General features: G+C 28.8%; 1 protein-coding gene and 1 long non-coding RNA gene across 3 annotated transcripts in view; one reads left to right on the top strand and one right to left on the bottom strand.

The window, feature by feature from the left end:
* LOC143062706 (uncharacterized) overlaps window positions 1-14,104 on the bottom strand; it is a 42,371-nt gene that overhangs the window by 7,886 nt on the left and 20,381 nt on the right. Inside the window, exon 1 of one of the 2 annotated variants that reach the window (XM_076234463.1) lies at window positions 5,341-5,403. The exons of the other annotated variant lie outside the window; for it this stretch is intronic. The gene's annotated coding sequence lies outside the window, so the exon portion shown is untranslated. Of the gene's footprint in view, window positions 1-5,340; window positions 5,404-14,104 lie in introns of those variants that run through there. 2 annotated transcript variants of the gene reach the window in all.
* Window positions 2,096-10,903, top strand: LOC143062707 (uncharacterized). The gene is made up of 2 exons (XR_012974818.1): window positions 2,096-2,644; window positions 8,666-10,903. It is a non-coding gene; the product is annotated as an uncharacterized LOC143062707 (long non-coding RNA).

Genomic DNA, 14,104 nt, shown 5'->3' with positions numbered 1-14,104 from the left:
TATCTGTTTCTGTGGAAAACGAAAAGTCAAAAGAATATCAAAGGGCTGATAGGAGAGGTCCGAAAAGTCCAATGAGTATCAAAGGGCTGATGGAAAAGAACAGAAGAATCCAAAGAATCTAAAAAAAAAAAACTAATCTGAAAGAAAACAAGAGGCTAAAAAATCAAATGAATGATGCGAAAGAAAGAAATAATATGTACAATTGTTTGAACTAAGTACAGTAACCAGTTCTTCAGAATTGAAAATTGTGTTTTATAATTGTATCTGTTTCTAAAGAAATCGAAAAATCAAAAAAAAATATCAAAGGATTCTTGTGAAAGAAAAGAAAGAGTCCAAAGAATATCAAAGAATATCAAAGAACTGTTCGGAAAGAACAGAAGAGTAAAATAATCAATTGAATGACAGGAAAGAAATGATATATGTAAAATTGTTTGAACTAAGAATAGTTACCAGTTGTACAGATTTATGAATTATTTTACATACTTGGATCTGTTTCTGTAGAAAAAGGAGTCCAAAGAATATCAAAGGACTGATAGGAAAGATCCGAGTAAACCAAAGATTATAAAAAAACTGATCGGAAAGAAAAGAAGAGTGAAAACATCAAACGAATGACGGGAACTTGAAGAAACTTCATATGTAAAATTGTTTCAACTAAAGGAGTAACCAGTTGTTTTGTATAATCGGATCTGTTTCTTTAGAATTGAAACCAAAAGGGCTGATGGGAACGAAACGGAGAAGTCAAAGATTATCAAAGGTTTAATTGGAAAGAAGTGAACAGTCCACATAATATCAAAGGACTGATGGGAAAGACAGAACATATTTAAAAGTGTGTGTACTAAGTACAGTAATTTAACATGTGATAAAGATAAACATGTTCTACTTTGATTGGTTCAATTGATGTACTTTTCAACTAATGTTTGTACGCAGAAAAGAGTAATGTTAAATTAATAAACTTAAGAAACTAAACGGTTACAACAAAATTGGACTGGTTGCATTCAGAGTTCACGCTTTTGCATGCAAAAAGTTATTTTTATTTCATTTTTTTTATTTCCCAAACGACCATAATTAATGACATTGTATAGGTGATTTCAACTTACTGATAATATCTCATCCGGGTATGTGTATAAAAAGAAAAATCCATGGTCACCAAAAAACTTTAAGCAATAATATTACTTAGCATACTATATTCTTAAACAGTATGAAAAAGTTATCTATTACTGCTGGGAACATTATACATACAGGCAATATATAAGTTCCTGCTCGCTCATATGAAATTCCATATCATATTGAAGTAAAAGGAAAACATCTTTGGTACTTCATCAAGCGTGTGACAATTGATCATGAATGAATTCCAAAGGGATTGTCGGTTTTGAGGATACGTTACAGCAAAGGGGACAATTTTGGTACTTAAAACATTTAGGGTTTGGCTTTTGATTACAATAAGTATATTAAAGTATTTCGTGACTTAAGCCCCACCTGAGGAAGAAGTCTACGAGTTGACTGTCAAAAGATCATTCTAGGTATGACGCCACGTATTGAGATTCGGAGTCCAAACCTTTTAAAAGTCATAGATTGAAATTATTCAGACATATATACCTGTCAATTAAAAAGAAATGTGTCAATATTTACAACTAACATTTATATTTTTTTAATTCTACATTTTTATTTGCATTCTGATGAAGACAATGCATTGGCAACAATACGTCTACTTTCTGACAAATGTAAGCTGAACTTTTAACAGAAATATGAAAATGAATTATGAACATAAATAGTATTGATTAATATGGAATGAAATAAGTAAATTTTCACATTGCACTACATCATATTCATCTTATCTATTTAGATGTGTAACCTTTTTTGATTAATGTTAACGAGTATCGCTAAGCGGTTTAAGCAGTCATCTGTTCGATCGTCTTAATGTTCAAAGGGAAATAACTCGTATAATTTTGGAACTGTTACTTATCATTATTTGTCTCAAAATATCAACGATAAAATTGTGTTGCTTTATTTACTTACTGACATTAAAGTAGAATTCATAAATTGTTATTATCTATGTTTTAAACCTCAAATACCTCAATATAATACGATCTATTACATATCAATTTCCAAATAGATGAAATCTATTATCATAAAACGTAGATACTATTTCTTTTTTTCTTTGAAAGATATCTACAAACAGTATTGTTTATATACTATTATTAAACGTTGACGAATTCAAGTTCAAGCATTTTTATCATCCATTTATAGATAATTTATCTGTCTTTACGTCTTCATGCGACCCTTTTTCAATTTATTTGTTTCAATTAATTTAAATAATGTTAATGTTTTATTTGTGTTCTAAACTTAATAGCCCTGAACTTAAATGTGTCCAGTTGATAATTAAGCAGGTAAAATGATCATATAAAATGTCAAAAGATTATTTATGTTGGGCATTTGTTGGAGAATTATCTGACATTATACTGCACTAAATTGGCAATAAAACGCCAAAATTGTTAATTTATTAGCGTCCATAATACTAATAAAGGATCATTTTATCAAATTTGCTCATTATTTTCTTTGCTTATCTGGAGAAAGGTTGTTTCGGTAAAACAACTTTGGTTTATACCAGGAATATGTGAGATGTAAAAATTAAATGTTCGTTGATGTAAGTAGACAATTTTAACACGGAGGGAATAGTTTTACTTTCATTTCTGAAAGAGTAAGAAGGGTTAGGGTTTGAAAATTTGAATATCTAGCAGAAATATAACATTTACTAAATATAAATTAGCAAAAATTACTGTGTATTGATTTATCTATAAACATTCGACACACAAATTTGACAACAACACTACAATGTTATTAGAATTTTCTTAAATACATGTAGAAAAATTTCAGTGTAGCGACATAAATGTTGATAAGCCGTGTCATGGGATATATATATATATATATATATATATATATATATATATATATATATATATATATATATATATATATATATATATATATATATAATTATTGCGATACTATTTGATAAAGCAAATTTTCATATCCTCTCATTTTTGTAATTGAAAGATTGTGTGTATACATTTTTAGGGAAAAAAATCCTGAAACGAAAAATATTTGTATAACTGGTGAAGGAAAATGTGTATTAGTTGCTAAATTTTACAATTATTTTGGTTATAATACAGCAAAAACTTATGTATTGCTTCTATAAAAAATAGTTTGTATTAACTTTTAGCTACTGTGCACAGTTTTTCGAAAGTAAATATTGTTACAGAAATAATACTTTCAATTTTTTATTATTATCAAACGATGAAATTTGTTCATGTTTTTTTTTTATTAATCAAGAATTCTGTTTTGTATTTATAAACAAAATATTTTAAAAATCTATCATCAACCAAAATACATTTTTCACCGGTTGTGAGAATTTCCTATCGGTATTTCTGTTGTTCGATGCGAATAACTTGCCTCTCGAAAAAACAATAATTTAAAATTTACTGCCTAAGCTCTTGCAGCTAGAATATTTTAAAATAAAGTAAAACGTTGAAATATGCGTTCAGTTTTTGTTTTCATTTACTCAGTGTTTTAGATGAAAGGAGACCGAGAGAGTTTTATGGGCCATAAAAGAACAATGCTTAATGGATATCTACTGTTTAATGCGTTTGCCGTGGCGATTGGGGACTAAGTTTGATATATTTATGACTTTATGTTCCGGATTTAAACAATTGCACACTCAAAACTCCTTTTGCTTTTATTTCGCTCACGTAGACGACGAAACCCGTACAATCCGGACATTTTCTGCTGCAACAGTTTTTTCCTTTTGATGTTGTGATTATTTTGTTTTCGTTTCCTTGACGCCCGGAGGAGATATGTGCTTAAGTCTATTACATGTTTTTTTTTCCACCGGACAGTTATCAAATCGACGACACGCTGTGAATTTCTATCAGAAAATGAATGATTTTTCAAGTTACGAAACAGGAGATATTTGTGGATGTTTTGATAAATGATTTTTAGGTAATTTCAATCAGGGTGGTCAGAAGGTATACTGTTAAGGTAAAATCAATTCATTTCTTTTGTTATTTTACTTTTTGTAAATATAACGAAGAAATATATGTAATTCTATCATGGTAGCAGGTATATGAACTTTTAATACTTCTTTTCAATGTTTTTCTATTACAAATTACAATCTATTGTTTTGTGTGTATATATGTCATGGTACCCATCAAGGGCCCTTGATTGGAATAATAATATTTTTATTCTTATATTCTTTAGTTTTCAACTATTTTATTTTCAGTTTCCATATAATTAGTCAATATTTTACAATTAAATTCGATCGAAAAATACTTTACTCAAGAAATGATAAAACAAATAATCGTTTCAAAATATACGTAGTTTAGAAATTGAAAATATAATAACCAATGTCTTAAACACATTAAACACATGCAATTGAAAAATAAACAATCAAAATGATTGTATTTTGATTATTTGAAGAAAAAAAATACCTTACAAGGCAAGTGTTTTTCGTCTAGAATATTACTGACAAAGCAAAATTTATCAATATAATAAAAAAAAAAGTTGTACAGATTCTTGAAATAAATAAAGCAATCGAATAATAGTTATCAAAGGTACCAGGATTATAATTTAGTACGCCAGACGCGCGTTTCGTCTACATAAGACTCATCAGTGACGCTCATATCAAAATATTTATAAAGCCAAATAAGCTGAATCTCAGATTTATTACGTTAAAAATTAATTATGTTATCAATTATTTTATTATGATGATGATATTTTAGTCATGAATTCAATAACACAGACAGCGCAGACAATGATCCACAAATGATATATATTCATATTGTATTTAAAATGTAACAAGAAAACGCAAATACCAACATTTCATAATAATTACATTTTCTATTAAAGTAATTTATTTAAATGATTTAAAAAAAAAAATGCTCAATAATTTTCCGAAAAATATTCGAAATAAAAAAACAAAAATAAAGCAATTTTAAAAATAAAATTAATGATACATAATCTAGAAAATACAATTATTGTGTTTTATTTTAAATTATTTCATTTTAGACAAAATGAGGAAGTTTGAGGTACAACGCAATTTTAAGTCTTTTCAAAAGCTAATACGTTTTATGAGCAAACAATTTCTGATGTTTTAGGGTATTGGTTCAAAAACTGAAAACAACAGAATAACATTAATTGATGTAATGTTTAAATCAATTACATTAGAGAAAATGACAATTAATGATTTTTGTATTACCAATACGCATGTGGATTGCCATTTGAAAGTGAAACTACTATCTTCATAAAAATGTTTAAGAAAAAAATTAAAGAAAAGAAATGTCTTACCATGTTTACTTCTCGGCTTACATACAAAGGCTCATCTTATTTCCCACGGCACTGTTTATACAGTATACATTTGTAACATATGCTTACGCAGTGTGAAATGATTTTATTTTGAAAAAATACAGAAATATTACAATTCTCAAACTCTGGGATTTGTTTATTACCTTTTTAGTGCTTAATAATTTAAATCATGATGGACATATACATAAATTATATCGAGTTATTTCAATTTTTTTTTTTTGCAATTTCAAAAATGAGGTTGTATTTTTTTTTATGGCAAATTCGTTATCTAAGGGAAATAACCTCGGCAGCCTTAGAGACCACTGCAATTATATTTATGTATCAGTAACTTCTTATCATACACTTTTAAAAAAACATTTACATGTAATAATAAGAAAACGCTTTTGATTTTTTTTTATGTAATCAACATAGTAGCAAGGGGAAAGTTTAGACTTGACCACATATCATTTATCTTCATGTATCAAAGCTGACAGAGAAATGGATACCTGTAATCATTAAGTTCTTAGGTCATGTTCGTTTATTATATGAAGAAACTAATTAAGCGTATATTGCGCATCAAATTACCCACAGTACTGCAGCACTTTAATTAAAAAATAACTTGAATTCGTTATATAACAATGAAAGTTTTTCTGTTTTTTTTTTTATATAAATACATCTAGCACTGCGAGCTTCCTTTTCTTAAAAATATATAAGTCCTTGCCCTTTGTTATTCTGATTGACATAATTCTTATAATCAGTGTGTTATTTATTATCATTAAATTTATTGCATATATTATACTCCTTTCCTTCTTTTTTTTAATTTTTGCTTCTTTGCCTTTGAATTGTTTTTATATTAATGACGGGGTTTGTTTCACAGAATACTTTGAATCACTTTAAATTTCGTAGAATGTGCATTCAATAAAGGCAACAGTAGTTTACCACTGTTCAAAACTTCCCAATTTTTATGTTTTGATATTTAAAACCGTTGTGAAGATCTCCTTAAAATGTATACATGAATTAAAATAAGATTTTTTTTTATATTCATACATATACGTATTCTAGTTCTGTGATTTGTGGTTAATGTTACTTTCAAACCAATGCCAAATAAAACGAATATTGCAACATTTAATGTCATGAGAGACTACCTATATGGGTTCGCTATTAAAGTGAAATTAAATACATAATTTTGAATTATCAGTTAATCTAAAATGCATATTTCGCCTTTAGATTTATATTATACAAGTGAAAGGTTTAGCTAGCTATAAAACCAGGGTTAATCCACCATTTTCTACATGAAAAAGTGCCTATACTAAGTTAGAAATATGACAGTTGTTATCCATTCCTTTGATTTGTTTGAGCTTTTGAATTTGCCATTTGAAAAGGGACTTTCCGTTTCGAATTTTCCTTGGAGTTAAGTACTTTTGTGATTTTACTTTTTACAACTTTGGAAAAGAGATAACGCTTCACTTATCATTAGAGCAGGGTTTGGAAAATTTGACAACAAAAACCTTGGCTCACTTGTACCTCAGTTTCTCCTTTATAGGCAGAAATCTCTGAGGCTGTGTCCACGAAACTTTCCTAGGACTAGGACGTGTATTAGAAATATCGTAAATCTAATAAGTGCATAGAGATTTTAAATGTGGGCCTAAATAAGCATATCTTTTAAAGTTGGACAAAAAGTTAGGACTACACGAGAGGTGTCTTATGTTGGTCTTATGATAGTCATAAGTTTATTTCTATAAATTAAACTAATTTTTAATATTAGTTTTGCCAAAAAAATATTCAATTATTACTATAAATTATCTATTCTCCTTTTTCCAGCTCATAACTGAATCTTTATAGGTTGCTGGATTATCATGATTTGTCATGAATGAACATTCGATGTATTTATATAAAAAAGGAGCGATTTTTATCATTAAAACTGATTATAACCGATTCAGTGACAAATTAAATTCAAATCACTTGTACAACACAAAATGTCATAATTGTATTCGTTTTTTCCTCAATTTTGTATTTAATGTTTCATACGTAGATTGGTGTACCCATATTTTGACTATTTTATTGATTGTGTCTGTTTAGTTTACGCATCAATGTAAATATAACGGAATTTGATGAGACTGTCATCAAAGTGAGAGGGTTAGCGCTATAAATTTAGGTTTAATCCACCATTTTCTACATTTGAAAATGCCTGTACCAAGTCAGGAATATGACAGTTCTTTTCCATTCGTTTTTGATGCGTTTTGTTATTTGATTTTGCCATGTGATTATGGACTTTCCGAATTGATTTTCCCCTAAGTTCAGTATTTTTGTGATCTTACTTTTTATTAATAGATTATTTATATTAATTCCACTCATTTTTTGTAATATTTTTGCAAATCATCTAATGATATTAATCAACATGTTTATTAATTTATTGGAAAGACATACTAGTACATTTTCATGAATTTTTCCATAAAGTCATGTTTATGCTTGACTGGTGTAAGATATCTTTGCTAATATTATCCGCTTATATCTCCTAAATATAACCTAAGATAGTCATTAAAGGATCAAAAGACATGTCCTAAGATATATCTCATGCCATATCTTATGATAGCTTCGTGAAACCGGCCTATTGGGCCGTGTCAACTAAACTGTCCCAGGACTAGGGCGTGTCTTAGGATGGTCTCCGGACACGTCGTAGCCATAAGACAGGTTAACGAAATTCTCTGGAAATAAGATATGTCCTAAATTTGGTCCTAAAGTTAGGATATGTAAAAAGGTGTCTTAGGATAGTCCTAAAAGTTACGATTTGTTAAGTCGAAATAAAAATAACAAATATATTCCTCATACAAGTTATCTTTGTGTAGATATTATCTCATGTTTTCTCTTCAAAATTATATATCATATATGTATATATTAAAAAATAGTAATATAATGATAACAGCATAAAATATAAAGTTCAATAAAAAAAAATATTAAACTATTATAATGTTATTAGAATTAAACAAAATATTTTTCAATATATGGGTTTTAAAAGATTTAATTGTGTTGCATTGTTTTACGTTTGTAGACAAAGTGTTCTATACAATTCTTCCAGATATAGAAAAAAGGAGCGTTATCCATCAAAAATTGAACACAATGTATTTTTTTTTAATTTTATTTATGCATTTGTTAATATCAATAGTTAAATATCGTTTGGGTTAAAGTATTTTACTTTAAGCGGTATATAAACATTCAAAATAATAAAACCATAACCCCTTTTTATTTTTTGGTAACAGAAAATTGTAAAAAATATTTTGTCTTCTTGTGAAAATAATTTCAACTAATAAACATTCTTTTCTAATTTCAGGTGTAACGAGATCTTTCATTCTAGAGATCTACTAAGTCTTGCATTTTATGATTTATAAACATTCCGATACTTTGGATATGGGATAGACACTAGCAGGAATATATCATAAAAATACCAGTTTAACTTTAAAAAATCAAACATACGGAATCAGCATTAAGACTTTAAGAAAGCTTCTGGTGATTCACTGACAATAGACAAAAACATTCTTAAAACAAACACAAAAAATTGCAAAATTACATATTGATACAAAAGAAAGAGACTGTACCGTCAAATTTCTTTAATAAAAAAAAGCAAAACAAAAAACTACAAATGATCACAGGAAAACATATTTGGTAAAAATACAAACATTTATACAATATTATAATACATTGTAAATAAAGGCAACAGTAGTAGTATACCGCTGTTCGAAAGTCACAAATCGATTGAGAAAAAAAAACAAATCCGGGTTTCAAACTAAAACTGATACAGAAAAACAATGTTCATCAAACTCAAGCAAAAAATAATTGCTGGTTTTTGATGACCAACGCCACTTTGTCCAAACCACAAATGTCAACTTCTTTCTTTTAGTTTTAAAAAGTTCCCCGATTAGCGACATTATGAACATTCTTTTTTTCTATAAAAGAATTATCCATTATAAATAGATTTTGAGAATAAAACCATCTTATTTATTCTTCCAATTAAATACAAAATGTTCGCCAATATTTTTTAAATGTTCTCACATTTATAAATATAAGAAAACAGTCAAAAAAGGTACATTCGGAAATATTTGATTCAGGAGAATGGGAGACAACTCAATTTCATATTTTACAACTCAAAAGAGACGATTAATACATAAGCATCAAAGAGACAGAAACCCTAATGCAAGACAAACAAAGAAGAAGGAAACAACTGGAGGGTTTAATGACCTTGTCTGGCTAAAAACACATTGACGTGTTTACCAGTTATAAATCAAGACGTCTTAATGCCAAAAGCTACATGAAGAGAACATCTGCATCGAGATTATGAGAAATAAACAAAACAATATTAAATTAAGCAAGAGAAAGAAAAAAGGAAAGCATTTAAATTGAAGACGCTCTCAAAAAATAACTTTTCAAAACTCTATTAAAACTGATCCTAGTTCTTTTATCATATATATGCATATTATAAAATGATTTTTTTAATTTTTTTTCATATTCTACCAACTTTTTTCTTCCTTATTTTACTATCAATTTTGCATTTTTTGTTAGTTTCAATGTTAGAAACAAAAGTGGGAAGTCTAAAACTGTGTTCCCTGCACTCTTTGAATATGAAAATGTCATTGCAACAACTTTTCTCAGATCTCACAAATGAATTATAAGAAGGCAACATTTCTATCTTGACCAAACATGCAACATTGTTTCAATGACATTTGAAACTTCCCACCTCTTCTCCTTGACATCAAATTCGTCAGAACCGACTTAATTGATGTTTTTTAAAATTTATGTTTGTGTTGTATTTTATGATATATTTGCCACTGAAAAATGAAAGTAACGCATAATGCGGACACGTTTATGCAAATTTATGGCAGATCTGTTGATCTCGCAGCTGTGTTCTTCTATGTTCAATTTAAGACATTCGGCACATCTCGGCATATCTTACAATCTACAGTAGCGGAATCTGCCGAAGATGGCCGATTGCAGTTATAATATGATCGACATTTTATAAAGAATACTGCCCAACAGATACAAGCATTTAACTTTTTTCTATGTTGAAAACATCACTGTGAGACACGTTTTGAGATGAAGAACAATTATTTATAAAGTGTTGTTTCTTTGCTTTTTGGTATTTTCTTTTACGCAAGGTAATTTTGTGTTTTCAATTAATAAACATAATATTCTTCCTTTTCCATTAAACAGCAATGGAATCAAAAGTAATTTCCAATCAAAATAATTGGACTAAATATAAGTCGGTTCATGGTTTCAAATTTTGAGATTTTTTATTGTATTATTTGGTATACACAGGTACAGGTAAGAGATACGGTATTTACGCAAGGATTATAACTAAAATGCTTTCCAGTCTTCACTGATAATTGCAGTAAACCAGATTCATGTGCATATGAAAATATAAACCACATAATTAAATCTTTTTGAACCGATTTACAAAAGCTACAAGACTGTAGTTATATAAGTGTTGACAATTTTTATTTAAAAGAAATTGAGAAGGATATTTTTTCCAAAGTCAAAAATATATCTAATGTGTCGTTTTTCAGATACAAATTAACTTTGTTTGTTTTTGATGTCCATAGGTATGCAACATAATTAACCAGAAAACATATAGTATTCGAACGTTTTTTTCCAATTCTATTGCATTCAACAATTCAAATTTTCTACGATACACGTACACGTTTTCTGAGATTATTAATTCAATGCTTTGATACAAAAATTCTAATACATGTTAATCAAGATTCGAAATTTACAGTGCCTCAAAGGTACTGAATCTAATTATGCTGACAAGAACAAAACTCAATATTTTCATACAAATGCCATTGTTCTGTCTTTTAAGATTGATTCATATAGCAACAGTCGTTGCAATACAAATTCTATTACGTACTGGTGGACACGTGCAGTACGTAAAAGTAATAAATGAGTACATAAAATTTAAATGGAATAAATTCCGTTTGAGGCTCATTCATTGTTCAAAACGTCCATTTGTCAATTACCGACTTAAGTTATATTGTTACACATGATAAACACAAATTGATGTCCTTTGTAACTAGTAAGTTGGAATATACCTGACAGAATTAACTTTTCTCCACGCAAAGCATGATAATTTGAATATGATATATCGTAGTTTTAACCTTTTTTCAGTGAAAAATAGCTACTGGTAACAAATGCTTTTTTAGCTTAAAAATTAAATATTAAATGCAATTAAAAAGTTTGAAAAACTTAAATGTTACACACAATACTTTAAGATAAATATGCTATTCCCGATAGCTCTGCATTGTTAATGAAAATTTATGTCCTTCCTAAGGGAGATAACGAAAATGGATTTCTAATTATAAGGTAAACTACGGTAATTGGAAAATAGACTATGCATGGACTGAAGTCTTCCATTCTTCACTTACGTAACTGTTCTTGAGGGATGAATTGAAGAAAGCTGTTTTAAAACATATTGAATAAAAAGTATTTCACATTAACTTTGATAATTTAACTGTTCACTATGATGGACAAAATATTGGTATTCCATTTTGATGCACTGTATTCAGGGAATCCCAATACTCATATAAGGGTCTAGGCGGTAGGTTATTCATTCCTCCAATATACTGCTGCTTACAAAGCGTATGCCATCAATTCTACTTGTTTGGGAAACTTAGAGGTCAATTTATCGGAAAGAACCTGATATGGATCATCTCCCAGAACACAGAATAGGGCTTTCCCTTGATACTGTATTATACATGACCCGATACATGAAAAGTAGTGGTGAAACTCACCATTTCATCAAATTGCAATGTATAAAGGTCGTACCTTAAGTAGTTCTTCTATAGATCAACTTAGTAAATAATTGAATACATGAACAGAAATACGTCATAATTAACAAAACCAATTTATCAACCAGATCATTACTAAAAGATAACTCACTTTTTACATATATGCCAATTAACCTATACAGCTTATAGTTCTTATACAGTTTGTGGAAAAAGGAATCAATTGCAACATAACCTTCAATATGGCAAATGGTCAAATGAAACACAGAAATGATAATTATTCATATCTTGATAATATCAAAGATACTGTTTAATTCATTTGAAATTGAAATTAAGAATGACTCAGCTGTTTCGTAAATATATATAATATTATAGTGTCCATCATACCTTGTATTGCACGGATTACTTTTAAGTTTACTATATTTACCTGCAAAAGTATCTCAATCTATTTCTTAAAGCACATCTATACAATGATCCACAGGGTAGCCACTTGTTTATACCGAAAAAATCGGAAGTCGAAGGTTAATATCTTGACCTTCCAGGCCTATCGATACTGGCAAATGGTCAAATGAAACACAGAAATGATAATTATTCATATCTTGATAATATCAAAGATACTGTTTAATTCATTTGAAATTGAAATTAAGAATGACTCAGCTGTTTCGTAAATATATATAATATTATAGTGTCCATCATACCTTGTATTGCACGGATTACTTTTAAGTTTACTATATTTACCTGCAAAAGTATCTCAATCTATTTCTTAAAGCACATCTATACAATGATCCACAGGGTAGCCACTTGTTTATACCGAAAAAATCGGAAGTCGAAGGTTAATATCTTGACCTTCCAGGCCTATCGATACAATAACTTCCAATGCGTAATAAATCTATTAAAATTCTATGGAGTATTTATTTCACAATAACTTTAATATATGCAAGAAATAAAACTGCAAATGTTGACCTTTCTAAAGGAAAAATCCGATTGGTTAAAATCTGCTTTTGCCATCAAAGTGTACTAGTCAGAAAATAAAAATGACATATACCAAAGGGATATTCAAACTCATCAGTCGATGACAAACCGACATGCACCACAATGACAAATATGATAAACGACCAAAACCAAACAACAGAATACAAAACATATAGAAAACTTGACGACTGAGCAACATGAACCAAATTCAAAACCGCAAGTGCTTTATGTTTAGGCTGATTCTGACAGCAGAAGCAATCGAACTGATGGACATTGAAAGGATATGCAGATATTAGGTCTCATTTTTCCCCTTTCAACACCAAATTGACTTATATTTGATATATTCTAGGTAAATAGAACGATAAATTAATTGGAGTGAATAAACTCACGATTTGAAGGAAAACATCTAGATTTTGGAAACTTTGTAATTAAATAAAGGCAACAGTAGTATACCGCTGTTCAAAACTCATAAATCCATGGACAAAAAACAAAATCGGGATAACAAACTAAAACCGAGGGAAACGCATTAAATATAAGAGGAGAACAACGACATAACACTAAAATGTAACACACATAGACAAAATCCCACGAGAATAACAAATATAACATATATATATAACATCAAAACCAAATACATGAATTTGGGATAGACAAGTACCGTGACACGTCTTATCGCAATGTGAATTTACACTCAAAAATAAGAGAAAACAAACGACACAACGTTATAATGTAATACACACAGAAACGAACTATAATATAACAATGACCATTAAAAATTGTTAAAACAAAAATGATAAAAGTACTAAACATTGTATTCTTAACCAATACCAATTGTATTTCCCTATTCGTGGGTTAAAAAATTAATCATTTGTAAAAAGATTATACCAAATGAGTAAACATCAAAGTTTTGTCTAAAAGTTACAAAGGCTTGCCAAGCCAATGACCGAGAAAAACGAATATACACCTGTTAGAAACGATGATGACAAAGGAGATCTAATAATTTGGAAAGGTGATTGATGAATGCT

Source organism: Mytilus galloprovincialis, chromosome 2 (genome assembly GCF_965363235.1).
Source record: "Mytilus galloprovincialis chromosome 2, xbMytGall1.hap1.1, whole genome shotgun sequence".
Classification (NCBI taxonomy): Eukaryota; Metazoa; Mollusca; class Bivalvia; order Mytilida; family Mytilidae; genus Mytilus; species Mytilus galloprovincialis.
The sequence above is the reverse complement of the archived record's forward strand: the minus strand, read 5'-3'. Positions and strand labels throughout refer to the sequence as shown.